This window comes from Anomaloglossus baeobatrachus, chromosome 7, assembly GCF_048569485.1.
Source record: "Anomaloglossus baeobatrachus isolate aAnoBae1 chromosome 7, aAnoBae1.hap1, whole genome shotgun sequence".
Taxonomy (NCBI): Eukaryota; Metazoa; Chordata; class Amphibia; order Anura; family Aromobatidae; genus Anomaloglossus; species Anomaloglossus baeobatrachus.
The window spans coordinates 292166270-292178579 of record NC_134359.1 but is presented as its reverse complement, the minus strand read 5'-3'; positions in this window follow the sequence as shown (position 1 = coordinate 292178579).

Here is a 12310-nt window from a genome sequence, read left to right as displayed (position 1 = left end):
GTGGCTGCGGCTTTTGTGGTGTTGTGGCGTGGGCTTTGAGAGCCCCACACCGGCAGGTTTAGCAAAAGAAAGCTGGATCTATCTCCGCTTCGGGATCTGCCGCCCGTTTGGGCCTGGTACTCTCCAGCAGTCTCCTTACTTCCCACTCTGTGCTCTCTCTCTAGCTGAAGATGGATTTCGGGTAGCACTCCTAGTTGACCGTTCTCCCCCGTCGGTAGCCACTGCGCGGGCGCTGTTAGACAGCAACAGCCCCACAGGTCTGCTCCTCACTGAGCCCTATGGAGTTCTGCTCTAACTGACTCACTGCCCCTCCTCTCCTGTTCTTGCCTACGCCACCTAGCAACCAGATTCTCTTACCACACCCCTTGAGAGGACATGGAGGCTTTTGGCCCCCTCCACTATTCCAGTGGAGGTGAAGGCTTTTCCCCCTCCTGGGATCCCCAGGGGTCCTCTCATGGGTACATGTGTGAGAGCTGATTACTATGCGCCTGTGTACCACACCCCGGTCAGCCTTCTGGATTACCTGTGTTGTACTGTCCCCAGCATGGGTGCAGTACTCAGTGGTGCCTGACCAGGTCAGGGGCGCCACAATCCCTCTCCATACAGCTGGGTGATCCCTCTCCATACAGCTGGGCGATCCCTCTCCATACAGTTGGGCGATCCCTCTCCATACAGCTGGGTGATCCCTCTCCATACAGCTGGGTGATCCCTCTCCATACAGCTGGGCGATCCCTCTCCATACAGCTGGGCGATCCCTCTCCATACAGCTGGGTGATCCCTCTCCATACAGCTGGGCGATCCCTCTCCATACAGCTGGGTGATCCCTCTCCATACAGCTGGGTGATCCCTCTCCATACAGCTGGGCGATCCCTCTCCATACAGCTGGGTGATCCCTCTCCATACAGCTGGGCGATCCCTCTCCATACAGCTGGGTGATCCCTCTCCATATAGCTGGGCGATCCCTCTCCATACAGCTGGGTGATCCCTCTCCATATAGCTGGGTGATCCCTCTCCATACACCTGGGTGATCCCTCTCCATACAGCTGGGTGATCCCTCTCCATACAGCTGGGTGATCCCTCTCCATACAGCTGGGTGATCCCTCTCCATACAGCTGGGTGATCCCTCTCCATACAGCTGGGTGATCCCTCTCCATACAGCTGGGTGATCCCTCTCCATACACCTCAGCCTCTGACCATTGCCAGATTGAATCTCTTTGCCATCTGAGACCCTATGACAATACTTCCTGGCCCTTTTTGTTTCTGTGACTCTGTTCTCCGGTCTTTTCAGTCACTTAACCCCTCGGTGGCCTCTGTTGTCGTCACATTCTGCGGCCGGCAGCTGCCCTGTTCTTATGACCATCAGTTATCGCTTTCCTGACATTTCCTGCTGAGCGAAATCAGAGAGGTTGATAATTAGGATTTTGGTGCCGTCACTCGCCAGGTCTAACAATCACTTATTTCCGTCCTTAATGCTGAAGAAAAAGATAAATAGACGCCTGAGGCGGGAGGTTCAGAGGTTCAGCATCGATCCTCCGGCTGATCCGCTAGGTTCACTGATGATCTCCTAGAAGAAGCAATTATCTGCTGGAAACACTCCCTATAGAGGACAAGAGGGGGCGCTGCACTACACAAGTGCCCTCATTGTGCCGCCATACAGTGAGCCCAGCACACTCACCCCTCCCAGGTCCTGCGCTAACTCCATGAATTCACTAGAAACTTTCATAATGAGAGGAATCAGCAGATAATGTTCTAAGTTACATCATCATCACCATCAGCATCATCAGCAGCAGCATCATCATCATCATCATCATCAGCATCATCAGCAGCAGCATCATCATCATCATCATCAGCAGCAGCAGCAGCAGCAGCATCATCATCATCATCAGCAGCAGCAGCATCATCATCAGCAGCAGCAGCATCATCATCATCATCATCAGCAGCAGCATCATCAGCATCATCATCAGCATCATCATCATCATCATCATCAGCAGCAGCATCATCAGCAGCAGCATCATCATCAGCAGCAGCAGCATCATCAGCAGCAGCAGCATCATCAGCATCATCATCAGCATCATCATCATCAGCATCATCATCAGCAGCAGCATCATCAGCAGCAGCATTATCATCATCATCAGCAGCAGCATTATCATCATCATCAGCATCATTGTGAGGTAAATCCGGAGATATGACGATAAATCATGATATTCAAGTATGTCAGGAAGCCCTCTCCTGGTGTCACCCCCCCTTTCCTTCACACAACTGGTTTAGCAACAAATCCCATGGCCATCTCCTGTGATATGGAGATGAGGTGGTGTGGGAACAATGGACACAGGATGACTCCCTGCCGTCACCCTGTAACAAGAGTTGTATCTCATTAGCAAGGCTATGGAACTAGCAGACAGAACGACTCCAGTAAAAAATGGTTCATATCTCGCAAGCCATATTTCCGATAAATATGGCAACCATAAAAATGGTGTCTCCGCATGCGGACGATGCCGGCACACCCTTTTTATGGGAGCAGGACATTGGGAAATGCCCCAGGCGTGATATCAGCCAATGGGGAACTGGCAGGCAGGTCATGAGTCCCCTCGTTCTGTAGCTAAATTCATAACTGTCACAATGAGAGCATTGGCGTCCGCCTACGACGCTCCCAGGCAAAGTTATGGCCATATTCCATGTTGTGGATTGTCCATAACTCAAGCCAGGGGTGGAGCAGTGCTCCCTCTGAGGTCACTAAGGTAGGAGGGGACCTGGATTTGCCCAGGTTGATAACCCTACTTCGGCCATTTTCCAGGGTTCTTTTCGCTGGGGGCACGTGTAGGAAACATCTGTGGGAGTTCCTAGAAACCTGGGTACAGCGCCCCCCTGTGGCCAGACGCAACAAGGTAACTGCTGGAACTGTGTATGCCTGTTTGTAACCCATGCTTTGATTGTAACTGTACTCTGACATATGTATATTCTGTAGATTCCCTATTGTATATATTGTAGTTTCTAGTGTGCTTTAGGCTGATTAAATTATATAATTAATCTTGGGCTGTTCTGTTATCTCGATCTTGAATCCCACGTCTGTGTGTTCGGCTAATAGTTACCGTAAATCGGTTGGTGGCAGCGAATTGTGCCAAGGATTATTGTGGGGAGGCCAGTGAGATTCGGGGAGATTTTATATATTCCGCCCGCGGAGGTCGGGGGAATATATACCTTACTCTCACCGGGGACCCTTCAATAATCGGCATAAGTAGTATAGCGGCCTCCTTGCTTGTTGTCGGGCAATTCCATAATTGGCCTGACTATAAGAGGGGCGCTAGAGAGCGCGTCACGTGCTCTGTCTGTCGGTCGGGAGGTATAAAGGAGGGGTGACCCCCACTTGTTACCCCCCCGATGGTGACGTACTGGTAGCCAGCGCGGGGGATTTCTGAGTGACCCCCCCCGGTGGTTCGTGACATATTGGTGGCATAGCGGTGGGATCGAGATAATAGTGTGTGTGAGTGTGAGACCCATACTCCCAGACACTAAAGACTGCCTGCAGCAGCTGTGGCTGCTGGGGTCTTCAGACTAGCTCAACACTAGAGTGTCAGAGTGCAGATACTGTAAGGCTAAGTTCACACATCCTGTGTTTTGCATCAGTCACAATCCGTAGCCTTGAGGAATTACGGAATCCTTCAAAATATTTTGCAGGAATCCTGTATTTCCCCATAGACTTCTATTAGTGACGGATTGCGACTGATGACCCTGCGTTGCATCCGCTGCGTCGCGGTCCGTCGTTTTTGACTGACCGCCGAGCGGGGAGCAACGCAGAATGTAACGTTTTTCGGGCCGTCAAAATTAACGCGCCGCGCAGGAATCCGTCGCCATCCGTCAAGCTTGTAATGCATGTCTATGGTGCTGGATAACGTCGTAATCCGTCTTACAACGGAATCCAGCGCAGGATTCCGTCATGCTCTACTGAGCATGCCCAGCATGCTTGGCACGCCCACTGGGCTGTCCCAAACACAGACGGATCATGACTGATCCGTCAAAAAACGGACGCACAGCGGATGTAACGGACGCAACTGATCCGTTTTTTCACAGGATTCCTGTGAAAGGAATCCTGTGAAAAACACATCAGTTGCATCAGTTGACATCTTGAAAATGACTGATCCGTTGCTGACGGACCTGACGGATTGAAAACACAGGATGTGTGAACTTAGCCTAAGGTGTGTGGAGGCATCAGGTGTCAGTTCTGTGTCAGTGACCAAAAGTCTGCAAGAATGGCTGATGGCACCAGGAGCAGAGCTATGCAACTGGCCAATGCTAAGGCAGGAGCCGAAGAGAGGGAGGACGGTGCTGTGGACAGCAATGAGGAGGTTGCCCACGAGTCCTCCAGGAGCTCGACGCCAGAAAACCGTTCTGCCGAGGACATTGCGCAACCTGGCACTGCTGGACAAGATGAGGAGGAGCTCACCCAAGGTTCCTCAACGAGCCAGATGCCAGCCCTCCGCTCTGAAAGGGACAGTGAATCGCCTAGCTCTGCAGCGTGCCGCAGATCACCACGTGCCATTCCACCGAGCCTGGGAGGCTCGGATAGCCTTCTTCAAATGGCTATGGCCCTTCTCCAGGCTGGAGACCAGAAGGGCTACAAGGAACTCCTGGCAGAGCGCAGGGCAGAGCGGCAGGCAGCGCGTGACGCTGAGGCTGCGGAGCGGCACGCAGAGCGTGAGGCTGCGGAGCGAGAGCGGCAGGCAGCGCGTGAAGAGCGAGAGCGACAGGCAGACCGTGACTACCAGCTGCAGCTAGCTCAGCTCCGGCCCTCATCAGCCACATGTGACCTTCGAGACACCAAACTTCCAAAGGTCCGTGTTGAGGACTTCCCAGTGCTGGAGAAGGATGGAGACTTGGACTCTTTCTTGACTGCTTTTGAACGGACTTGCTTGCAGCACCATCTGGACAAGGACCAGTGGGCCAAATACCTGACCCCCCGTTTAAGGGGTAAGGCCCTGGATATCCTTGGGGACTTGCCTGCTGAGGCAGATCAGGGCTACGACACCATCAAGCGGGCCCTGATCCAACAGTACAACCTCACTCCAGAGTCCTACCGCAAGAAGTTCCGGAGCCTACAGAAGGGACCAAAGGACTCCTGGGCTGACCACCGGCGGGCACTTGCCCGAGCTGCCGACCACTGGACCCAAGGCCTGCAGCTTTCCACCGGACCGGAGATCCTGGACTTGTTCATCACGGAGCAACTCTTGTGGAACTGCCCTGAGGATCTCCGCCAGTTCATCCGAGACCAGAAGCCAAAGGGGTCCACGGCTACAGCTGCCCTTGCCGATGACTACACCAACAACCGGGCCCCTGAGGCCAGGAGAGCGGCCACCAGCAGCACCTGGAGAGGGGGTAAGATGAATTCTGCGACTGCCCCACCTGCCCCTAGACTGCAGGGGGTGTCCCCCTCAACTCCCCTCTCCAGGCCCGTGGCGGAACCAAGACGGTGCCACCAGTGCAACCTACCTGGACACTTCAAGGCCATGTGCCCTCAGCGTCCCAAGGCCCCGGCTCCGTCCCCGTCCCAAGGGCCGCCCAAGGTGTATTGTGTGGGTGGGGGTGGTGGTAGGTCCCTGGACAGCTTCCAACCTGTCACCGTTGGCCGGTCTGTGACCATAGGACTGCGAGACAGCGCCTCGGAGGTGACTCTGGTGCGGCCTGAGATGGTGTCCCCCCAAGACTTGATCCCTGGAAAAACCCTCGCTGTCTCCGGGATTGGAGGCACTGACCCGGCGCTGCCTGTTGCTGACATTTATGTGGACTGGGGCGCAGGGCGGGGGGTGAGGGAGGTGGGGGTAACTGATCGGATCCCTGCAAACGTGCTACTTGGGACAGATTTGGGGCAGATAACCTCCCAGTTTGGGCCCCCCCCAAGGGCTGAACCTTCAGCCCGTACTGACATGACTCCTAACAATGTTAATGTGTTATCTATGAATGATGTAAGGGAGGAGGGAGTGAACTCTGATATTTCTGCTTGCATAGACACCATAGACACACACTCAGCTGCAGCTGTGACAGGGGAGGGGGTCAGAGAAAGGTGTGACAATGCCTCTACAAGTAACCAGCCTGTGAGCTGGGATCTGTTGACCTCTGCAGGGATAAGCAGAGAGCAGGGTGCTGCAGGGGGAGGACCAGTGTGTGGGGTGGGGGCTACCACAGCAAATGTGGGGTCCCCAGAGATTTCACAGCGGGGTTCTGTTGCTGCAGGAGGGGAACAGGCAGGTGAGATTGGGGCCGGCTGGAGCGGAAGTGCTCCCAGGTAAGATCTCGGTGCATGGTTCCCCCACAACCGGGGTGTCAGGAAGCCAGGTAGGTCTGCCTGAACCGGCGACTTGGTCAGGAACGGAGGAGGAGCAGGCACGACCCACGGTCGCAGCGGCTGTGGCCGCTGTCACCCGCAGTGGGAGTGCTGGAAGCCAAGGGGCCTCCCGGAGGTCCGATAGCTCTTCCCCTTCTGACCAAGTGGCAGCCGAGTCAGGTGGAGGCCAGGACACAGGTCCCGGGGTACTGACTGAAGATGTGACAGTCTCGTCGATTCTGGCCACATCTAGTCAGGGGTTTCAGGCAGCGTTAGAAGCTGACGACAGCCTGAAAGCTCTTAAGGAGCAGGCGGCACAGCCTCCCTCGGACTCGGACCCGGAGCGAGTGGTCTGGGACCAAGGACGGCTGTACCGGGCCACGGTCCAGCAGGGTTCACCGGAGGCGTGGCCCAGGGACCGACAGTTGGTGGTACCCTATCCGTTCCGGACGGAGTTGTTGCGGATCGCACATGAGATTCCGATGGCCGGACACCTAGGGATCGCTAAGACCAAGGCCAGGTTAAACCAGCATTTCTACTGGCCAAAAATGGGGGCCGATGTGGCTGCCTACTGCCGTTCGTGTGAAACCTGTCAGAGAGTGGGGAAGGCGGGGCCACGCCCCAAAGCCCCACTAGTATCTCTGCCAATCATCGATGAGCCTTTCAGGAGGGTGGCTGTGGATCTGGTCGGCCCGCTGGCCATCCCCAGCAGCTCCGGGAAACGCTTCCTACTGACGGTAGTGGACTATGCCACCCGGTACCCAGAAGCAGTGGCCTTGTCGTCCATTCGGGCTGACAAGGTGGCCACCGCATTGCTGGAGATTTTCTCCCGAGTGGGTTTTCCCCAGGAAATGCTCACTGACCGGGGGACCCAATTCATGTCCCAGCTGATGGAGGCCCTCTGTAAGCAAGTCCAGGTGCGACATCTGGTGGCCAGCCCGTACCATCCACAGACTAATGGCCTGTGCGAGCGGTTCAATGGCACCTTAAAGCAGATGCTTAAGATGTTGGTCGACTCCCATGGGCGTGACTGGGAGCGGTATCTCCCACACCTGTTATTTGCTTACCGGGAGGTTCCACAGGCCTCAACAGGATTCTCACCGTTTGAGCTCCTGTACGGGCGACGTGTGCGGGGCCCCCTGGCTCTGGTGAAAGAGGCTTGGGAAGGGGATTTGGCCACCCCTGGAGTGTCGGTTATCGAGTATGTCATGCGCTTCCGGGACAAAATGCAGGCCTTGACGCAACTGGTACACGACAATATGGCTCAAGCCCAGGCCGATCAGAAGCGTTGGTACGACCAGAACGCTTGTGAGAGGACCTACCAAGTGGGTCAAAAGGTGTGGGTACTGGTCCCCGTACCACAGGACAAGCTTCAGGCAGCCTGGGAAGGCCCATACCTCGTGTACCAGCAGCTCAACCCTGTAACGTACCTGGTCACCCTGGACCCTGCCCGTGGAAGGCGGAAGCCCTTCCATGTGAACATGATGAAGGCACATCATGAGCGGGAGGCATGTGCGCTCCCCGTGTGCAACCTGCCCGAGGAGGGAGAAGCGGAAACCCTCTTGGATATGCTAGCCCAGGTTAGGGCAGGCGGATCCATTGAGGATGTGGAGGTTGGCCACCAGCTCTTGGAGGACCAACGGTCCCAGCTGTGGGCCACCCTACACCCCTTCCGGGGGTTGTTTACCAACCAGCCCGGAAGGACTGACTTGGCTGTCCATCACGTGGACACTGGGGATCATCCCCCGATCCGGCGTTCAGCATATCGGGTCTCCCTGGAGGTGCAGCAACACATGCGCCAGGAGATTGACGAGATGCTGAAGCTGGGGGTGATCCAGGCATCCAACAGCGCTTGGGCCTCGCCTGTAGTCCTCGTCCCTAAGAAGGACCGAACCACTCGGTTCTGCGTGGACTACAGGGGGCTCAATGCTGTCACGGTCGCCGATGCGTACCCAATGCCACGCATCGATGACCTGCTCGATCAGTTGGCCGGGGCTCAGTACCTGACCATCATGGATCTGAGCCGGGGATATTGGCAGATCCCCCTGACTCGCAAGGCCAGGGAACGCTCTGCCTTTATTACCCCATTTGGACTATACGAGTCCACGGTGATGCCATTCGGGATGAGGAATGCCCCTGCCACTTTCCAGCGGATGGTCAACACCCTGCTCAAGGGACTTGAAGGGTACGCGGCCGCGTACCTAGATGACATTGCCGTCTTCAGTCCCACCTGGGAGGACCACCTAGAGCATCTAGCACAGGTGCTCAGGCGGATCCACCGGGCAGGTTTGACCATCAAGCCGGGAAAGTGTCAGCTGGCCATGAGCGAGGTCCAGTACCTCGGTCACCGGGTAGGCGGGAGAACACTGAAGCCCGAGCCTGAGAAAGTGGAAGCCATCGCATCCTGGCCCACCCCCAGGACCAAGAAGCAGGTGATGTCCTTCTTGGGGACCGCTGGGTACTATAGGAGGTTTGTTCCATGCTATAGTAGCCTGGCAAAGCCCTTGACGGACCTCACCAAGAAGAAGCTGCCCTCTGCAGTCGATTGGACAATGGACTGCGAGACAGCCTTCCGGGCCCTAAAGGACGCCCTGTCCAGCCCGCCCGTGCTACAGGCAGCCGACTTCACGCGGCCGTTTGTAGTACAGACCGACGCCAGTGACTTCGGCCTCGGTGCGGTGCTCAGCCAGGTGGACTCTGCGAGCCAAGAGCACCCAGTCTTGTACCTGAGCAGGAAGCTGTTACCGAGGGAAGTGGCCTATTCCACAATGGAGAAGGAGTGCCTGGCCATAGTGTGGGCCCTGCAGCGTCTGCAACCCTATCTATACGGGCGCCACTTCATCGTGGAGACGGACCACAATCCCCTCAGCTGGTTGCACACCGTCTCTGGGACGAATGGGCGATTGTTGCGATGGAGCCTTGCGCTCCAGCAATACAACTTCACCATTCGCCACAAAAGGGGCCGTGACCACGGTAACGCAGACGGGCTGTCCCGACAAGGAGAGGTCGCGGACGGGCGCACGGGGGAACACCGGAGTGTGCTGCCCCCTAGCGCCCTCAAAAGGGGGGAGGTGTGAGGTAAATCCGGAGATATGACGATAAATCATGATATTCAAGTATGTCAGGAAGCCCTCTCCTGGTGTCACCCCCCCTTTCCTTCACACAACTGGTTTAGCAACAAATCCCATGGCCATCTCCTGTGATATGGAGATGAGGTGGTGTGGGAACAATGGACACAGGATGACTCCCTGCCGTCACCCTGTAACAAGAGTTGTATCTCATTAGCAAGGCTATGGAACTAGCAGACAGAACGACTCCAGTAAAAAATGGTTCATATCTCGCAAGCCATATTTCCGATAAATATGGCAACCATAAAAATGGTGTCTCCGCATGCGGACGATGCCGGCACACCCTTTTTATGGGAGCAGGACATTGGGAAATGCCCCAGGCGTGATATCAGCCAATGGGGAACTGGCAGGCAGGTCATGAGTCCCCTCGTTCTGTAGCTAAATTCATAACTGTCACAATGAGAGCATTGGCGTCCGCCTACGACGCTCCCAGGCAAAGTTATGGCCCATATTCCATGTTGTGGATTGTCCATAACTCAAGCCAGGGGTGGAGCAGTGCTCCCTCTGAGGTCACTAAGGTAGGAGGGGACCTGGATTTGCCCAGGTTGATAACCCTACTTCGGCCATTTTCCAGGGTTCTTTTCGCTGGGGGCACGTGTAGGAAACATCTGTGGGAAGGATCCTAGAAACCTGGGTACAGCGCCCCCCTGTGGCCAGACGCAACAAGGTAACTGCTGGAACTGTGTATGCCTGTTTGTAACCCATGCTTTGATTGTAACTGTACTCTGACATAACTGTATATTCTGTAGATTCCCTATTGTATATATTGTAGTTCTAGTGTGCTTTAGGCTGATTAAATTATATAATTAATCTTGGGCTGTTCTGTTATCTCGATCTTGAATCCCACGTCTGTGTGTTCGGCTAATAGTTACCGTAAATCGGTTGGTGGCAGCGAATTGTGCCAAGGATTATTGTGGGGAGGCCAGTGAGATTCGGGGAGATTTTATATATTCCGCCCGCGGAGGTCGGGGGAATATATACTTTACTCTCACCGGGGACCCTTCAATAATCGGCATAAGTAGTATAGCGGCCTCCTTGCTTGTTGTCGGGCAATTCCATAATTGGCCTGACTATAAGAGGGGCGCTAGAGAGCGCGTCACGTGCTCTGTCTGTCGGTCGGGAGGTATAAAGGAGGGGTGACCCCCACTTGTTACCCCCCCGATGGTGACGTACTGGTAGCCAGCGCGGGGGATTTCTGAGTGACCCCCCCCGGTGGTTCGTGACAATCATCATCATCATCATCAGCATCATCATCATCAGCATCATCATCAGCAGCAGCAGCAGCATCATCAGCAGCAGCAGCATCATCAGCATCATCATCAGCATCATCATCATCAGCATCATCATCATCAGCATCATCATCAGCAGCAGCATTATCATCATCAGCAGCAGCAGCATCATCATCATCAGCATCAGCATCATCATCAGCATCATCAGCAGCATCATCATCAGCATCATCATCATCAGCATCATCATCATCAGCATCATCAGCATCATCAGCAGCAGCAGCATCATCATCATCATCAGCATCATCATCATCATCATCATCATCAGCATCATCATCAGCATCATCATCAGCATCAACAGCATCATCATCATCAGCATCATCAGCAGCAGCAGCATCAGCAGCATCATCATCATCATCATCATCAGCATCATCATCATCAGCATCATCATCATCAGCAGCATCATCATCAGCCTCATCATCAACCGCATCATCATCATCAGCAGCAGCATCATCAGCCTCATCATCAACAGCATCATCATCATCAGCAGCAGCATCATCATCATCATCAGCATCATCATCAGCAGCAGCAGCATCAGCAGCAGCAGCAGCATCATCATCAGCAGCATCATCATCAGCCTCATCATCAACAGCATCATCATCATCAGCATCATCATCATCATCAGCATCATCAATGAGTCCAATCACTAAGAAATCAGACCATTCTCAAGAACTAATTGAGGTCCTGGATCTCCGAGACGTGATCACCAGTCAATGAGGTTCTGGATCTACCAGTGTTAGGTTCGTAGTGACTCAGCTCTAGATTAGTGATTTTCTTGTACTTTATCTTTTAATTGTCCTACAGAAAATTGGTGATCTTGTCCTGATCACTAGGTTTCTATGTTCTTAACCAAGATCTATGATCATCAAGGATATAGTTGTTTGTGTGCTGATCAGCAGGGATCTAGTTCTCCATGTGCTGATCAGCAGGGATCTAGTTCTCCATGTGTTGATCAGCAGGGATCTAGTTCTCCATGTGCTGATCAGCAGGGATCTAGTTCTCCATGTGCTGATCAGCAGGGATCTAGTTCTCCATGTGCTGATCAGCAGGGATCTAGTTCTCCATGTGCTGATCAGCAGGGATCTAGTTCTCCATGTGCTGATCAGCAGGGATCTAGTTCTCCATGTGCTGATAAGCAGGGATCTAGTTCTCCATGTGCTGATCAGCAGGGATCTAGTTCTCCATGTGCTGATCAGCAGGGATCTAGTTGTTCATGTGCTGATTAGCAGGGATCTAGTTCTCCATGTGGTGATCAACAGAGATCTAGTTCTTCATGTGGTGATCTAAGTCTCTGTGTGTTGATCAGCAGGGATCTAGTTCTAGTTGTCCATGTGCTGATCAGCAAGGATCTAGTTCTCCATGTGCTGTTTAGCAGGGATCTAGCTCTCCATGTGGTGATCAGCAGGGATCTCGTTCTTCATGTGGTGATCTAGGTCTCTGTGCTGATCAACAGGAATCTAGTTCTCCATGTAGTGATCAGCAGTGATCTAGTTCTTGTGCTATCAGGGATCTACTTTCCAAAGTGTGAATCAGCAGTGATCTAGTTCTTGTGCTAATTAGCAGGGATCTACTTCTCAAAT